The sequence below is a fragment of the Lepidochelys kempii genome, chromosome 24 (assembly GCF_965140265.1).
Source record: "Lepidochelys kempii isolate rLepKem1 chromosome 24, rLepKem1.hap2, whole genome shotgun sequence".
Classification (NCBI taxonomy): domain Eukaryota; kingdom Metazoa; phylum Chordata; order Testudines; family Cheloniidae; genus Lepidochelys; species Lepidochelys kempii.
In genome coordinates this window covers 14090143-14096142 of record NC_133279.1, presented here as the reverse complement: position 1 = coordinate 14096142, position 6000 = coordinate 14090143, and the positions used below count along the sequence as shown (strand labels likewise).

At 61.5% G+C, this 6000-nt stretch overlaps 1 non-coding gene across 1 annotated transcript; it reads right to left on the bottom strand.

Moving 5' to 3' along the window:
- Window positions 1–2539: 2539 nt before the first annotated feature.
- On the bottom strand, window positions 2540–2731 carry LOC140903022 (U2 spliceosomal RNA). Its single transcript, XR_012156148.1, has one exon. It is a non-coding gene; the product is annotated as a U2 spliceosomal RNA (small nuclear RNA).
- Window positions 2732–6000: the final 3269 nt, after the last annotated feature.

Genomic DNA, 6000 nt, shown 5'->3' with positions numbered 1-6000 from the left:
CTTAGTTACTCAACCAGGGGCAGGGTGGGAGATGGCCTGGGAGATCCGCTAAGAAAGGTGCTTCCAGTAGGTTTTTGTGTGGGTCACGCTGCCCCCTGCTGGATAGACCCCTCTAGATCAGAGCCATGGACCCCTCTAGCCCAGTCTCAGCCTGGGTCAGACCCTGGGAGTCCATCCTCATCTGTCACCACGGCTATGTCTATGGGTCTCCTGGAAAGGTCCATTCCCATAAGTAGCTGTCCAGTGGCAGTGAGTTCCACAGGCCTCAGCACATGCTGCATGGGGCAAGAGGTCCTTGTGTTGGGAGCAGTGGGAGTGAACTGTGTGCGGTTATGTCTCTGAGAACGATTGTGAATATTGCGGTGTGTGGGGGGTGATTGTCCCTCTCTTTCGGGGGTGGGCTAGTGTGTGCCCCGGGTGTGTCGGGGCACAGACGTCTCCCTAGGGCCAGCTTGCATGATTTCCCATCACGAAGCAGCTCGGTGCTGGTGCCCCCATACACGGGTGGGCAGTGACAGGCCAGGGGTGGGGGGGCAGATGTGATAGATTCAGAAGGAAGCATTTTGGGAAAATCAGTCAAGGCCCTGAGCAGAGCTGGGACACAGACACAGTTACCCCTGGAGCAGCCAGGCAGGGGAGTGGGGACTAGTGGTCACAGCGGGGTGGGGGCTGGGCGCCAGGACCCCTGGGTTCTCTCCCTGGCTCTGGGAGCGGAGTGGGATCTAGAGGTTAGAGCAGGGGGACTGGGATCCAGGACTCCTGGGTTCCATAGTGGCAGCTGTTTTTTCATGTGTCTCCCGCAGTAGAGATCCCAGCCCAGCCCCCTAGCCGAATGTGAGCGGGGTTGGGGGGCGGGAGGGAGGTTGCCCTGCCACTTCAGAGTCATGATTTGAGCCCTGGAGCTCTGACATCACGGAAACACCCCTCTCCATATCTCTAGCCCAAGTCAGAAAGTAGGAACCCCTCCCCAGATGTGGAGGAAACCAGAGGGGCTGGACATCCACCAGCCCCCCCCCCCCATGGCTGCAAGGAGAGACCCCCCCTGCACCCCCCTGGACAGCCCCCTGTTACGAGGGGCCCAGGGCACCCAGAGAGGGTCAGGAGGTGAGATGGGGCTGCGGTGGCAGGAAGGGGGCAGAACTGGGGGCTGGTGCCAGGTCGGGGGCAGGCTACACGAGGGAAAAACGTGTGGCTTTGTTTAATATTTCCCAAGGCTGTGGCTGGATACAGGTTTTTGGAATGACTTTCGGGAAATATTTTGTTTCCAGACAGACTCCAGATACCAAACGATGGTGCTAAGACACTCCCCCTGCGCCCCTCGCCCATTACCCCAGGGTCCGAGCCTCTTCCCAACCCGCAGGGTAGTTCTCCTCCCAGGCTCCGGCGAGGGCGGGAAGCGCCACCAGCCCCATTTCCCGGATGGGAGAACTGAGGCCCAGAGAGACTGAGTGATGTGCCCGAGGGCACCCGGGAAGTGTGGGGCAGAACAGGGGGCTGGGACCGGATTCTTTTTCCTCAGGAAGTTTCTGCCCTCCCGCCTCCCCACTCTGCCCTGCTCCTGGGCCGCTGGGTGATGCAGGGGCGGGGCCTGGGGAGAAGGGGCCGTCTGGGGCGGAGCCTAGAGTGAAGGGGCGGTGCGAGGGCGGGGCCTTGCAGGAACGGGCGGGGCATGGGCGGGCCTTGGAGGGGTGGGACCGTGCGGGAGCGGCGATGGGGAAAAGGGGCGGTGTGGGGGCGGGGTTTGGGGAAAGGGGCGGTGTGGGGGGGGAATCTTGGGGAAGGGGCGGGGCGGGCCAGGGTTGCAGGAAGAAGGGGAAGCACAAGGGGGAAGGGGCATTGCGGGGTTGGAGAACTGGGGAAAGGGGTGGCACCGGGCAGAGCCTTGGGGGAAGGGGCGGTGCGGGGGCGGGGATTGCGGGGAAGAGGCGGCATGAGAGCAGGAGATCGGGGAGAAAGTGAAGGGGGGAACTCGGGGGGAAGGGGCGGGGCCTCGAGCGATGGGGAGGGGCAAGGGTGGGGGCTCGGAGGAAGGGGAGCCGCGGGAGGGGGGTGGCCACGTTCCGGCGCTGGTGGCCCCCCCCTTTTAGGGACCGGAAATTCCGTCGCCCCCGCGCGCCCCGCACCCCCAGAAACTCCCCTCCATGCACAGCCCGGCTCTCGCTGCCGGGCTCCCCGAGCCGAGTGCGGAAGCTGGGGGAGCTCAGGGCAGGGACGGGGCGGTGGCTGGACCAGTGGCGGCCGGAGGCTCCCCCCGGGGCCGGGGCCGAGAGGGGCAGCGGGGCTGCGGCGGAGCGCGGCACCCAGCGCCTGGGGCGGGGAGACGAGGGGGCGGGGCGGGGCCCCTGTCGGGGGGCGGGGTTATGCAGATCAGCCGCGTCCGGCGGCAGCGGCGAGAGGAGCGAGGCAGCTCGTGCGGACGGAGAAAGCAGCGGGCGCCGGGGGCGGGGATTGACGCGCTGACCCCCCAGCTCCCGGGAACAGACCCGCAGCCGCACGAGGCAGCTGGTTTTTTTCTAGCAGCAGGTTCTCCCCCGCCCCGGGGAAGGGCACCGCGCCCGGCAGCAACGCAACACCGGGCTGATGCGTGGAGCGGAGGGAGCGAGCTCCTCATCCCGCTCCCTGTTCCAAAACTCCATTTAATATGAAGCTCTCGCCTGGAGAACACACCGGAGATTAAACGGAGAAGACCAGACACTACACTTGATCTGAGCCATAGAGACCGAGAAGCGATACCGGGAGCCTGGGACACCGCGCTGCCCTCTCGCCCCCACAGCTGTTCACGTCCCCAGGAGCTACTCTGATAACTTCGTAGCTAAGTGGCAATCACTGCCCCGGAGTGACTCCGATGCGGTCACTCAGCGCGCTGATCTGCATAACCCCGCCCACCGACAGCTGAGGGATTACACAGGAGAGAGTCAGAGCCAGGGGGAGAACCCAGGAGTCCTGGCTTGCCCCTCTCCGTGCCCCCACTCTAATCACTAGACCCCACTCCCCTCCCAGGGCTTGGGATAGAACCCAGGAATTCTGACCACCAGCCCCCACCCCCAACCACTAGACCCCACTCCCCTTTTAGATGTTAGGCTCGCTGCCTCTTCTATCCCTCTCCATCTGTCCATCCCTTTGCTGCAGGTTTTTGGGGTGTCACCCCTACTCTGCGCTCCTCCAGTGCAGCCCAAGGCCTTCCCTCCCCGCAACCACATATCCCCTCCCCCCTGGTACTGGATCATCTGCTAGGCCCCCCACTCCCTCTCGGGGCGCGCTGTGCGGCGTGGCTGGGGATGGTGCAATGACCCAGCACCAGGCAACGCGGCACGGAAACCACAGGCCCTGCCCCGCCTGATTTGCCCTCCAGGTGCACCGGAGTCCAGCGCCCCGCACCTCCACCCTGCTGAGCCACAGGGGGCGAGCTGAAGCCCCCACCACACTCCGCAGATGGGCGAAGGGTCAGGCCAGCCAGCCCTTCTAGGATGAGGGAATCGGCACTGGAATTGACGCTATGGGGGCTGTGATGCGTGGAGAAGCGGTTGTTGCTGCAGCCGGCAGAGGGCAGCAGAGCATGCATGTACACAATTGCAAACATACACAAACATGCATGAATCCAGCCACACACACACATTATTACTAACGTACACAAACACCCACCCAAATCCAGCCACATCAACACACACACCTGCACAGCCACACACACAACCCCCCGCCTTACAGCTACACAAACACCCGCCCACACACAAAACCCCTGCAGAACCCGATTCACACACAAACATGTGCACAAATCCATACACTCACCCCCCCCTTCCCCTCCTATACCCACACTTTGGGTCACTGCGACACTTCAGTTGGACGGGGGTGTCTATTCTCTGTCTCCCAGGGCCCATAGGGGGAGGATTGGGGGTGTGGCCGGGGCACACTATGTTGTGGCTATTCTCTGCCCCCCTAGGGCTCATAGGGGGCGGATTGGGGACCGAGGGGGCACAATCCAATGTCAGCCAAGGGGGGGTTCGAGGTGGGGAGGGGGCCGTGGTTTCTGCACCACATGGTTCCTGGCACAGGCTCTTTGGAGAATTTGCATTTCTTGGTAGTTTTCACCCCATCACCACTTCCTGCCCAGCCCGCTCCTGCTGTGTGAGATGGTTAAGGGGGGGATGGGAAGAACCCAGGAGTCCTGGCTCCCAGCCCCAGCTGTGCTAACGTACCAGACCCCACTCTAACCCCAGAGCTGGGAAAGGAACCCAGGAGTCCTGATGCCCAGCCTCCCTTCCTCTAACCACTAAACCCCACTCCCGCCCATTTTGGGAGCCAGGACACCTGGGTTCTATCCGGGCTCTGGGAGGGGAGTGGAGGCTGCTGGTTAGAGCAGGAGGAGCCAGGACTCCTGGGTTCTACTCTCAGTGCTGCTGTGTTTGTTCATTTGTTCTTTTTCATTCCTTTCCTTCTTTAGCTTGCAGGTTCTTCCTTGCTTTTTTCCCCCTCTACCTTTCACACTCTTTCTGTCCTTCATTTTCTAATGTTTTTCCTCTCCCTTTATTTCTTTCTCTGTCTTTCACACACTTTTCTCTCTCGCTGGTTATTTTTTTTCACTTGATCTTTTTCCTCGCTCCCTTCTGAGTCAAGCAGGTTCTCCTCGCGCACAGATTTCGGGGCAGGTTTCCCTCCTGACCACCGAGTGGATTAAACACACCCCAGGAGCGTATTATGGGTTACCCAGCAGCTCCACTGACAGGACCACGGCTGGCCCGGGAAGCTGGGAACCTGCATCAAACCGAAAACCCGCTGGCATCAAGGGAACAAGATCCGTGGCCGAGACCCAGTTGGATTTTGGGGTCGGCCTTCGATATTTAGAGGAGGGGCAGGGAAGACGTTTCTCGGGCTCAGAGCCACTTTGATCATCTCCAGGATTCTAGGGCTTTGCGATCGTGCTGGGCTACTGCATTTGTTCCTTAGTAGGGAGAGCCGGGGCTTAAAGCCAGTTTGTACATTGGGGAGCAAAAGCAGGGCTGAAAGGGGGGTCCCAGAGCCAGCAAGGAAATCACGAGGGCTATTAATATTGATCCACCGTCATTCCTGGAAATCAGGGGCAGCGAGGCACCAAAATGCCTGGGAAGGTCTGGGCCTGCTGGATGAAAGCTGCTGCACCCAGAGAATGCTCGGTCCTCCTCGGTTCTGCGGCCACGTTAAGCACAGTCCGGCAAGAGGATGTTTTAACCAGCCGGGCTGCGACTGAGCTGAGGGGAATTAGCAGCCTTGGCAATGACAGTGGGGTCTCGTTGGCTCCCTGGCCAGCGGCATCTTGGCTGTGCCCAGGAGGATTGTTTGATTTACAGGGTGCTGCGGGGCTTTGTTGGGGTGGTGCCCTGGGGATCAGCCAAAGCCTGTATATGCCATCAGGCAGCGTTGGGCAGCGGGAGCCCGTGTCACCCCAACCAGCTGAGGGTACTCCAGACCCCCTCAGCTCCCAGGAGATGGGTAGAGTGCTGGCACCCTCCTTCCCCCCGCAAATCACCCAGGTGGTGGCCAGCTCTGAGATACTCCCAGGGCCCGGTCTGAGGGAGTCAGAGGGATCAGCCTGAGAGGGGGCCCCCCACCACCCACTGATAGGTGCTGTCTACCTCCACTTCCTAGCTGGGGATCCCCCCCCCCCAGCAAAGCTTCCCTCCACTTGATTTCCAATAGGAAGGGGGAGGGGGTGAGTCTGGGAGCCAGGGCTCCTGGGTTCAAGCCACTCACCTCTCCCTGTTCCATCCCTCAGTTTCTCCATGGAAGAGGGATAAGGACAAAGTTGCCCCCAAAGCCCCCCAAAGGTTTCAGAGGTGGTTCTGCCAAGGAGGGGATGGCCGCAGCCAGGGCTGTGAGCTCAGGGGTGGGATCCCTGCTCCAAGGGGGGCTGCGCTGGGTAGGACAAGCAAGGAAGATGCAGCAGGGGCTGTTGCTACCTCAGCACAGGAATAAACCCCTGGGCTCAGGTGCCCGGGACAGGGCCGTCTTTACTGGCCCCTAGGGCAG